Below are 13,249 nucleotides of genomic sequence, written 5' to 3' on the forward strand. Positions count from 1 at the left end.
TAAAGGAATCGTCATAATAAAAAAGAAAGATTGAGCATTTGGTTATTAATACGAATACTTCAAAATCAGTATACAATAATAATACGGCTTTTGCTCTCGAACGATACATATCTGCAAATAAAAAATGAGAAATAATTATGGAAGTAAAGATTCAGTAACATGTGAATGCAATACGATACTAATAATATAATTAGTGTGGAATATTACATGTATATTGAATTAGCGGGTACCACCAGTGGCCAGGTGGTTAAGAATGGTGAATACTGGTAGTTCGACCTAGGTTCTAGCACAGGCGAATCATGTTCGTGGGTTTCTCCTAGTGTAAGTACGAGCTAATTTCTCTCAATACTAACGTCATTCCCAACCAGCGCGATTCATTGCTGATTTGTCCGAACAAAAGAAATAGATATGGCACTCGATCCCACAAAATGACACATGGCACTGGATCCCACAAAATGACATATGGCACTCGACCCCACAAAATGGTACATGTACACATGTACGAGCTAATTTCTCTCAATACTAACGTCATTCCCAACCAGCACGACCCATTGCTGATTTGTGTCAGCAAAAGAAATAGGTATGGCACTCGATCCCACACAATGACATATGGTACATGTACACATGTACGAGCTAATTTCTCTCAATACTAACGTCATTCCCAACCAGCACGACCCATTGCTGATTTGTGTGAGCAAAAGAAATAGGTATGGTACTCGATCCCACAAAATGACATATGGTACATGTACACAGGTACGAGCTAATTAATGTCTGTCAATACTAGCGTTATTTCCAACCAGCACGACTCATTGCTGATTTGTCTGAACAAAAGAAACAGGTATGGTACTCGATCCCAAAAAATGACATACGGTACATGTACACACAGTATGTCCGTGCGCGTTTTTATGCTTACATTGGTTTGGTTTAATTGGTTATGGCAAAGCTTTCGAGAGCTCTGCCTAATGGGAGGGATGTCTTCTTGGAGGACTTTAAACTCCGTCACATCGAAGTCGCCCAAAACCCGACCATTCAGACATTGGCCAGTCGCTCGAACGATGGAATCATTTTCTACGTGGTGCTTTCCCCCGTTACTTTAATGCATTGTTCATTGCTTTCGAGAGTTGTTAAATGACATGCCAATCATTCTTTTGAAGCTATAAATGTGGTTCTGTTATTTGAATGCACCTTACTTTTCCTTTGCTTTTTGTTTACTGTCCGTGTTTAGCTATTGATGCCCAAGTCGCAATCCTGTCCCAAGGGAAAACTGCACGTAGTGGTGAAAGCGTGCAAGAAATAAATTGTCGCTTTACCTAAGCAGCGCTTGCTGTTAGCGCTGTAGCAATCTACTTGTCATGAGGATATCAGGTTCAATGTTTCTTCTAACCTTCTTCGGAAACATACAAGGACCTGACTAGGAACAGAGAGCTTACTAAAGCTATGTTCACTAATTGTAGTAAGTAGACAGGATACAGACGAAGGGTATACAAAACCCTTTATTTTTCTTTATATACAATGACTTCAGTACTTCGGAATACAATGACCCTCCACTCGGGGTCTAACGTAAAAGATATCAAAATAAAACTAAACTCTAATTTAACTTTAGAATAAGATTGGCCTTATAATAACAGGAAGCGTATGTAGCACAGAGACTGTGAACACTACAATACGTTTAATTTATCAAGAGGATTAAAACCTCTGGCCTGGAAGGCAAATAGCAACTGCGTAACTTCTAAGGTAAGCGGCCTGCTTCGAACTCACTGCTTCCTCTCTCTTTCGCTTGGCAAAAAGGCCACACTTAAATACTTGGCGTTCGCCAGACAAACTTTGCATAAAATCCTTCACGCTTATAATTCTGGCCGGAAGTAGAAAATAAGAAGTGATAGTAAAGATTTAAAATAAAATAAACGTTAGTAAAACTTAAGATCCTTACATACTTCCCGCCAGAGTTAATTAGTTTGAAACTGAGGTCTAAAACGACCTTGTTGAAAACTTTTAGCTCTAGAATATAACGCGAGGCCAACCTTTTACAATCATAACTTCGTTAGAAACTAGAAAATTTAAAAGAAAGAAATTTGTTACAATAGCAGCTCCCAGGATCTACAACAATCTTTTTTTTTTTTTTCATCTGTACTGCATCTAAACAGGAGCTTTATTCAATTCTGGTTCCTTCCAGAGATCTGGAAGGAAAACTAGTTTAATGAAATGTTACACAATGACATTGCAAATAACATATAGAATATACTTCTCTTAACATTCTTATTTCATTCATGACTATTTTAATTATCTCTCCCCGTGCTCTCTGACATGTGTTGTTAAAGAACACAAAACACGAATGTGTTTCTGTCTACGTGTGCCACACTTCCTCCTACAATCAAAACACTAACGTGTTAAAATTCAACATAATGAGACCTCTTAACACACCCTACTTTCAACTCTAAACCCTGAGGTACTATTCTAAAAGTGGCTAACTCTAAAGTGTAGCGTCAGAGAGCCTAACTACATCATTCAACCTTTACCACATATTTGCCATGATTTAATCTTTACAGTCACACGAATAACAAATTTTTAACATTACTTTCACTTTTACCATATCACGGTATTTCTTAACATTTAAAATAACAGAACACATGTATATAAGAACATATCAACATGCCGTTAATTTTACACATTTGAAAACATACATTAGTAGTACATTGTTAACTTCTATTCTTTTCAAAGCAAGTGCCAATTCTTTCTACATTGAAATAATACTACATTTCAAAAAGTCTTTCAGACTAAAACTTCTTTCTTGCTAGAATGTTTTAAATAAAATTTATACAATAACTTTTTACAATATTTAAGTCTTTACACAACGCTATTATACATCAACTTTAGTTTTACGCGCGAGTAATTGAAAAACATAATAAGAAAATCGGTCATAACTCATTTCTCGCCCTTTTGGCGATAAAGGTAGACCTCGCATGAGGTAAAACTTCTTGAAATCTGCCACTTGCAGTAAGAATGAAAGATTAACTTAAGTTTGCAAAGTAACATAAAAGTTTACTTATCTTTGTAATATTCAGACATCCTTTTCTGGGCCCAGTCTTTAAAGGTATAGCAGATAGTAGCTTGGTTGATCCTCCTTCTTGTACGGGCTCGCCCTTCAGTGCTTTCCTCTGGAAGCTTCCGTTTTTCACCAGTACGGCCACCCTTGAACACCTTCCTTTTGTCCTCTGCTTGTGGTCTTGGCCGTTTGAAGGCAGCTGGTCTTGGTGGAACCGGGAAACTTCTGTCGTGATCCTGCTTGGACCTCGTTGTTGGCCGTTCAAATTTTTCTTGTACTTTTTCCTCCGCCGCTGATGGCCCTTCCGCAGTTCGGCGACTTTTGCTGCGGAGAGTTCTGTCGGATGAGTCAATCTTCCGTTTTAAAGCCGGGTTATAGTTGCCGTCATTTCTCCTGGTCCTCTTCACATACGTCGTCCTTCTCCCTTCTTCATTCTGGGGGTGTTCGTGAACTCTGTTTTCTGGACGGTGGAACGGCTTCTTTTTCTTTTTACCTTCAATTTTTCCGCGGGGCAATTTTCTTTTCACTTGCTTCTGTCTCTCATTGGCTTGCCCTTGTACTTGTCGTTTTCCCACCTCTGGAACTTGTACCTGCGGTGTCTGCCGTGCCGGATCCTGCAAAAGATCTGAAAAGATTTGCATTTTATTACGATCGAAGTAGGGCTTAATTTGATCAATATTTGCGGAACAGATTTCACCATTTCTGGCCTTTAACACTACAACAGCGTGAGTTATTTTTTCTATAACATATGGTCCTTCAAATCGTGGAAAAAAATTGGCAGTTTTATCTTCTGGTGCTGAAGAAAGTGAATGCTTAATTTTTAGTACTTCATCCCCTACTTTATAAGTTACTCCCCGTCGTTTCAAGTCATAATACAATTTTTGTTTTCTCTGTGCTACTTCAGTATTCTTCTTTGCCTCCTTAATTAGTTTTTCTATATCACCCATTTTAAATTCTGGGGCTCTTTGTTGCACATAAAATAATTTATCTAACGGTGTTATAATCTTTCTGCCTAGAAATAACTCAGCAGGAGTTTTTCCCGTTGTATCATGTTTTGCGGTCCTAAGGGCGAAAGCAAATTCATTGACATAGTTATCCCAGCTTTTATGAAAATTTTTAACATAACTACGGATAATTTTCACTATATTTCTGTTGACCCGTTCCGCTATATTTGATTGCGGCCGATACGGGACCATTTTTAAATGACGTATGCCCAGTTTTTTGCACATGTCTTCAAATATATTACTTACAAATTGAGGACCATTATCCGATATAACTTTTAGGGGCGCCCCGTATTTTAAAATATATTTATTTAAAATAGAATCGGTAACTAATTTCGCGGAGGCTCGTTTTAAGGGAACAATTTCGGTCCATTTACTAAAATGATCAACCATAACAAGGAGATAGCGACTTTTGTTTAACTGACTTTTTGGGAAAGGGCCCAATAAATCGATGCCGATTATTTCATTTGGAAATTCGGATTTAATACTATTTAGAAACCCGGCCGGGCGGAAATTAATATAATTAACGGCTTGACATGTTGGGCAGGACTGGACATACGCCCTTGTTAACTTTTGCAGTTCAGGAAAGTAGACTGCCTCGCGTATGCGTTGGATAGTTTTTCGAATACCAGCATGAGAAGCTAAAGGGCTGTCATGGAGCTCTTGCAGGATATTTAATCTAAGACTAGCTGGGATAACAGGTCGAAATTCGTTGTTGGAATTCGTAGTTTTTGTATAAAATAATAGACCATCTATTAGTTCGTAATGGGCCGCCCTATTTCTTATCGCCACAATATCTTGGTGGCTAAAATTTTCAGGATCCTTCAAATACTCATAAATACTTCCAAACTCAGGATCCTTACCCAGTTCGGTTATTACAGTTTCTCGGGAATTTATTGTACACGCTGTCAGCATTGCAACTTTTACGGTATTACCCTGTTCGTCTAATTTAATTCGTGATAGGGCATCTGCTGCGATATTTTCCTTTCCGGGGGTATGCTTGATTACCAGATTATATTCTTGCAGCTTAAGTGCCCATCTTATTAACCTTGGGGATAAATTTTTCCCTGAGTACAATCTAGTTACCGCCGCATGATCAGAATATACTGTTATCGGCGCCTTTCCAAAATAGACTCGGAACTTTTGCACTGCTAACAGAACTGCAAGTGCCTCTCTCTCGGTCGCGGAATAGTTTCTTTGTGTTTGATTTAAAGTTCGGCTAAAAAATGCCACGGGCTGCTGATTTTGCGAAAGTACCGCTCCTACTGCATAATCCGAAGCATCCGCTGAAATTTCTAAATTTTCATTCTTTTCAGGAAATTTCAACACAGGGGCTTGCGTTAATGCTTGTTTTAATTTTTCGAAAGCACTATTGGCTTCGGCCGTCCACGAGAATCTTGCCTTTTTCCTTTTTAATTTTAACAATGGCTCAGCGATAGCCGCAAAATCTTTTATAAAGGACCTATAATATGAACAAAGTCCTAGAAAAGAAGAGAGCTTCTTTGCCGTGTTTGGAGTCGGATACTTTTGTACAGCGATTATTTTTGATTCATCTGTCTCGATCCCTTTTTGCGATATTTTGTAACCTAAATATGTTAATTCAGGGGCTGCAAATTTGCACTTTTCGACCGGCCTCATTTAATAAAGAAAACACCTGTCTTAAATCCTGTATATGTTGGTCGAGATTATCACTAGTAATAATGATATCATCTAAATAGATAAATGTGGACTTTCCAAGAACAGGTCTTAACACAATGTCCATGCATCGCTGAAATGTTGCTGGGGCCCCAGAAAGGCCAAACGGCATACGCAAAAATGCATAAGTGCCAGACTTGGTTATAAAAGCAGTCTTAGGCACGTCCTCAGGCCTGACCCCTATTTGAAAATAACCATTCGTTAAGTCTAAAGTCGTCATAAATTTGGTTGATTTTATGTTCCTTAAAATTTCTTCTATGATCGGTAACGGATATACCGGATATTTCGTTATGGAGTTTAATTTACGGTAATCAATAGCGAATCTCCACCTTTTTGGATGCTCCAAAGGATAATCATTATTTTTCTTACATAAAACCACCGGGCTAGCATAACTACTTGAGATGGGCGTTATGATCTTTTTACGTAGCATATCGGTAATATGCCATTCTATAATTTTTTCCTTATTCTTATCATACCGGTATGGTTTTTGACGAACCGGCAATGCATCTCCGGTGTCAATACTATGGTTAGTAACCTGAGTAAATCCTGGAATATCACTAAATAAGGAAGCAAATTCACTTACCACTTGTCGGATTCTATCTTGCTCGTCATTAGGCAGGTGGTCAAGATTTAACCTTGGCGGTTCAACCTTTTCTACACGCACTGGTTTCATTGTCAGCCTAAGGGACGCTTCATTAAAATCCAGTGTAGCTTGTGCGTCTGAAAGAAAGTCTATTCCTAGGATTAAATGTGCTTGCAAATTCTTTACTATAAAAAACATCACTTTTACTTGTTCGTCCTTGATATGGATATATAAAGGTACTTTACCTACGCACTTACATTCTTCTCCTTGCGCCGCTAATACTGTCGTATTATCCGCATTATATATGCGGTATTTGCGAAAATATTTTCTAAAAAAGACTTCTGCCACACAGGAACACTGCGCGCCGGTATCCAGGAGTGCGGTGGCCGGGATATTATTTACCAAGACTTCAATCTTCGGAAGAGTTAAATTTTTCACCATTACTGTATTTAACTTGTAGGAAGAGGGATTTTCGTGGCCTTCGGATTTCCGCACCCTCTCGTCAGCAGAAATCCGTTTTAGTTTAAATTATTTTTCCTTTCCGTGCTTTCCTTCTTTCTCCACTGGCCTTGAGACATTTTTCCTGGGTTGCTATTGAACTGTCGACGTTCGCCGGCTGTTTTTGAATGCTCGGGTTTCCTTGCCTAGTGATTCGCTTTTTCTCCGTAGCCGTATGCTTGAGTTTGCTGTAGTCTTGGCGTATCAAATTGGTTTCGCTGTTTCTTGCCTAGTGATTCCTTGCCTAGTGATTCGCTTTTTCTCCGTAGCCGTATGCTTGAGTTTGCTGTAGTCTTGGCGTATCAAATTGGTTTCGCTGTTGATATTGGCGTCTTCTTTCGACATCCGCCGTTCTTCTACTTTCAAACTGGATTGCTAGCTCAAATAACTTTTCCAGTGTAGTCGGATTTCTTAATTCAATAAAATCTTGCACTTGGGGCAGTAACCTCGGCAAAATCACTTGAATTATTTCAGGATCCGGACGGTTTCCATACAAGAGCTTGAAAACGTGAATTTTTCTTAAAATAAAGCTCGAGAGGTTTTCCATTCTTTGTTGATATATACTGAAAAGTTCTGTTTCTAATTTCGCACGATCCCTTACAACAGGGAAGGCTTTAAGTAGGGCAGTCTTGAAATTTTCGTAAGTATAGGTGGGACTTCCTGCTTGACCCAAGAGACTTCTGCCGATACATTTGAACCAATTAAGCGCTTGGCCCCTCAAAGCGCTGGTAGCTAAGGTAACTTTTTGAAACTCGTGCACGGGGTAGAGCATGAAGTGGTCATCCAATTTTTCCAAAAAACTGGTTACCGGTGAGTTTCCATTAAATGTTGCTTCTGGTTTCATCGAAGCGCGCATGGTCTGGACGATGTACCCAAATCCTTCCAGGGCGGCAGCTGGCATTTCTGGATTCTGAGCCGTTTCTGCAGGCAGCACAGGTTCTTCTTGAAACTCGGCCATGGTTATTCTTCTACGTTGGGCGCCACTATCAAGTTCAATGTTTCTTCTAACCTTCTTCGGAAACATACAAGGACCTGACTAGGAACAGAGAGCTTACTAAAGCTATGTTCACTAATTGTAGTAAGTAGACAGGATACAGACGAAGGGTATACAAAACCCTTTATTTTTCTTTATATACAATGACTTCAGTACTTCGGAATACAATGACCCTCCACTCGGGGTCTAACGTAAAAGATATCAAAATAAAACTAAACTCTAATTTAACTTTAGAATAAGATTGGCCTTATAATAACAGGAAGCGTATGTAGCACAGAGACTGTGAACACTACAATACGTTTAATTTATGAAGAGGATTAAAACCTCTGGCCTGGAAGGCAAATAGCAACTGCGTAACTTCTAAGGTAAGCGGCCTGCTTCGAACTCACTGCTTCCTCTCTCTTTCGCTTGGCAAAAAGGCCACACTTAAATACTTGGCGTTCGCCAGACAAACTTTGCATAAAATCCTTCACGCTTATAATTCTGGCCGGAAGTAGAAAATAAGAAGTGATAGTAAAGATTTAAAATAAAATAAACGTTAGTAAAACTTAAGATCCTTACAAGGGAAGGAAATCCATTCCAACAAAATGCATGTATACGGGCGTTTCAGATGTTTGAGTGAAATAGATTTTGGCTTCTATCGATGCGAAAGAGTTAAAGGAAACAGGTTCGAATATACGTTACACACGGAGAAAACCACGAAAACGCTCAAGCAGAAATTTCGTTCGATGAAATTCGAATCACTGACCGAACTACCAGTGTTCAGCGATTTTACCACTCGTCCGCTAATGAGCCATGTTTACACTGAACATAGTGACAAATACGACGGTTACGAATGTACTACAATTTCACATTTAAAACAATTCTTCTCGCGCATAATTTAAACTGTGACCTTGAATTTTTAATGAGATAAATATGATATGTTACTTTTGCCTACATTCCATGCCCTTAAAGCGATTTCTTCTTGGCGATGGAAATTCATTTTATATCAGTGTTGTTAAAAGAATGTTTATTTGATGTCCGAGCCGCCCGACCTGTAGCGTGGTCAGTGACCCTAACTGCCGTAGAGGTGGGCCCAGGTTCGTATCCCGGAAAAGGCATGATTGTAACTGTCTGTACAGGAGACAATCGTGGCCACCTATTACGTACTTCCTTAATGAAATGACCACCACCTCCGGCCCTTGTAATGGTACAAAGCTAACGGCAATTAAATAAAGTGTCTGGCCATTGAAAAAAAAATTCTTTTATGTCCAATATATGCATATAACCATTTCCAACTCTATATAAAAAAGTAAACTGACGTCGCATTAAGAGACAATTCATATATATTTAGCTATTTTACTTTGTTGTACGAAGTAAAAAGGAAGTATTGTAATCGCGGAAAGTTTCAGGCACCTTTTTTGAACGAAAATATCCATTTTGACCGCTATCGAATGCAATTTAACGAGGTCTTTGCGTAATATGTGTACGTAAGGACAGAATAAAAGACTCTTTTCCTCCAAAAAAAAATATAAAACTGCTTTAAAATTAATTCTGAAGAGAATTTTTCGTGGCATCTGTACGAACGTGTGTACGTACGTATCTCGCATAACTCAAAAACGAGTAGCCTCAGAACGATGAAATTTTGTATATAGGACTACTATAACATGTAGATGTGCACCTCGTATTTTGGTTGCAATCGGCCACGCCGAACGTATGTAAGCATATTTATATATATATCCAGTCTGTTACCTGGCTCAGTGATCTCAGTTTCTTTACTCTTATATGTTTGTAAACTGCACATTTTTTTGCTTTAAAAATGGTTGAATTACGTTGTTCTTATCTTCCGGTTGAGGTATTCATGCCTTTAGTAAATCTGTATGCAATATGTTTAGAATTATCGATAATTTTAAAGTTGTTTAAGTGCCGCTATGCCTAATAATTTTTATGATGGCGGCCATCGCTTATTTACATTTGAAACAGCAGAATAGTGGATTTGTTGCCAATCTAGAGAAACGTAGCTTCGCAACAGCAAAGAATACGCCTTCATTTATTATTGCGAATTAAATCATGCTTAATCCTTTTTGGAATTTTTTCGAGGAAATAAGTGTTTAAGATTTACTTCGTAATTTTTCATACAGATATTTTGAGTTTTTATGTATTTTTGCCTTGTCGCGAAGTGAGAACATAACTAGTTGAATGAGAAATACTCAATCGTCTGTGAAAAACTGTTTCTTTTTTGTTTTGTTTGCTTAATTTCTTTATACATCGTTCTAGCTTTATTATAGTATTTGAACAGAACATGTGGCAACGATTAGATAATTCTTTAAATGATATAAATTTTGTGCATTCTCAGATATAATATGAACGAAATATAATACTGTTAAGTGAACCTAGCGCCAGAGTGTGCTATGGTAAACAAATATAGTAAATTTTAAAGAATGCATTTATTCTATTGTGGTTTATGTGCTGTCGGCAAAGTAGATTGAATTCAATCGAACAAGTTTAAATGAAATGCAAGAAAGTGCGTATAATTTAATATTCCGTACAAGAAAGTCATGTGGTGTACACATCAGATTTTTTATATTTTCGCGAACAGCCTAAAAATGGCTAGTGGCCAACACAAAAGAAAAGAAAGAGGCATACTATTTTTAATTAAAACATAAATAGTCCGGAAAAACACGCATCATTAACTAGAAAAGTTGCATAGTACAATATTAAATCTCCTTGGAATAAGATTAAATATAATATTATATAATTTTCACTGTATGTTTAAAGGCTCCAGTAATTTAGCAGATATAATGATGAATTTTAAATCGAATTCATAGCACAATTAGGTAAACAAAGATGCGTTTTAAATGAGTCACCTACGTCATATATTCTCTTAAAAAGTTATGATTCAACTTGGAAACTTTGGTAGAAACTTATTAAACTTTATTGCACTTACAAAAATCAAAGAAAGCGATATTTTAATGAATTACTGAACCACCATCACTCTTTCTTAAAATTTCGTGGCATCACTATTCATCTCTCAGTTCATAGATAACCGAGAAGATGGACTTGAACAAATAGTTAAATGAATATAATGGACGGTATTTGAATTTCAATTTTCGAAATGTGATGGATGAGACGAGATTCCCATTATTCATCGCTAGATCTATTACTTTGCATTCTAAAGTGTTCCGGAGTTCATTAAAGGGGAAAGAATATGGATGCAATGAAGACAATCCGAGTCGTGATTTAAAAGCAAATTTACTTACAAAATGGAAAACAAGGAGCAAGGATTAATTATACGATGCAAAACTGCTATTGGAAAAGGCACTGTTCTGAATACTCCTGAGAATTATAAATTAAAATGTAATTAATATCTCGCAGAAAGAATTATTTTAGTTTTTGCTTTACAGAATATGTATTAAATGAGAGTTCTGTTCAGTAGCTAGTAATGTGCGGTGTTCGGTTTTATTTAATTATGTCAAAGCAATCGATGGGTATCTGTCTAACAGGAGGGACACCTTCGTGAAGGACTTTCAAAGGGAACCCGGCTCGTACACACATTATACACAAAAATGCCCATGCAACCAGCTCTTTCGCCAAGATTCGAACCCCGGACCGAAGTACCAGTGTTCAGCGACTTTACCGTTCTGCCCCTGGCGGGCTCAGTAATGTGTGAGGATGGATAATGAATGCGCAATGGATAATGAACCTCTAAACATGGATAATGAACCTTTCAAGTACAACTAAAGAAATTGTGATTATCAACGCAGACATTTCGAGAAACACTAATTAAAGCTTCTTTGTAAAAAGTGAAATTTCATTGAATGTTTTTATGTATCATACTAAACAGTCTTCCAAGCAGTAAAATAAGTCTTAGTAAAATATTGATTAATTACTTAATTACAAATTATTTATTACAAATACTTAAAAGCGTCTTTATATTGAAATAAATACGTTAAAATAATTTCTATTTCTGCACTTAACCGGGAAAGAATTACGAAAACGATGTCGCAATCAAACCACTGCCTAAAGAAATTGTGATTATCAACGCAGACAACGCAGGCTTTAGAAATTTAGTAGTAAAGGGATTTTAGGTAAAATAAATGGAACCAATTACATATTTCAAGCTAAAATTAATAATTTACTGCGTATAAAAATTTTCTGCAAGCAAATGGTCAAATATGTTTCTCTTTCGAGTAGTAGGATTTCATTCTTTTCAACAACTCAGCCAAAACAGAAGTTAAAGTCAAGCAATGTGAAGGTAACTTACTGCTAAATGACTTGTTGAAACACCATTTGTAAGGATTAAGTCTTTCTCATTTTGCTTCTGTGGCGTAGTTGACAGAACAAATAAGTCAATAACTGATATTTTTACGAATTTGGAAAAAGCCCAAAAATCTTTCAATTCGTATTGTCTTTCCATCTAGTGCATTTTTCTGGAAAGGAAGATAATAATGTAACGACAACTTTGGACTGATCGACTGAGGATCAAAGTCACTTCTGAATCAGTTTGAAATCCATTTCACGATACGTTTTGTAAAATTAGTCCCTTTTTCTGTCCGTACGCACAAATGCAAGCAGAAACATCACTCAAATGGATTCGAGCTCGGTAAAAAGGATATTTTAGTTGAAAGCCGAATTTTTTGTGATTACATTTCTTCCGTTACTTCGTACAAGGAAGTAAAAATGAATTTTTTGTGAGACTAAATGCATACTTCAGAAGTAAAAGCATTTAGGCGAATGTTACATGATCAATATTTTTTCTGTAACTTTCCTTCTTCGTGTCATGTCCATAGCTGAAAATTTAGATTTCGATATTAAATAAATGCGGGTATTATACGACTATACAAAATATACACTGAAGTGACAAAAGTCATGGGATACCTCCTAATATTTTGTCCTTTATTTTGTCCGTCTCCTTTTGCCCGGTGAAGTGCAGCAACTCGACGTGGCATGGACTCAACAAGTCGTTGGAAGTCCCCTGCAGGAATATTGAGCCATGCTGCCTCTATAGACGTCCATAATTGTGAAAGTGTTGACGGTGCAGGCTTTTGGGCACGAACTGACCTCTCGATGATGTCCTATAAATGTTCGATGGGATTCATGTCGGGCGATCTAGGTGGCCAGATCATTCCCTGGAATTGTCCAGAATGTTCTTCTAACCAATCGCGAACAATTGTGGCCCGGTGACATGGCGCATTGTCATCCATAAAACTCCCAACGTTGTTTGAGCACAACAAGTCCATGAATGTCTGTAAGTGATCTCCAAGTAGCTGAAGGTATCCATTTCCAGTCAATGATCGGTTCAGTTGCACCAGAGGACCGAGTCCATGCCATGTAAAAACAGCCCAGACCATTATGGAACCACCACCAGCTTGAACAGTGCCTTGTTGACAACTTGGGTCCATGGCTTCGTGGGGTCTGCGCCACACTCGAACCCTACCATCAGCTCTTACCAACTG

This window comes from Stegodyphus dumicola, chromosome 5 (assembly GCF_044657685.1).
Source record: "Stegodyphus dumicola isolate Sdum_Otavi_A_Nest chromosome 5, ASM4465768v1".
NCBI lineage: Eukaryota > Metazoa > Arthropoda > Arachnida > Araneae > Eresidae > Stegodyphus > Stegodyphus dumicola.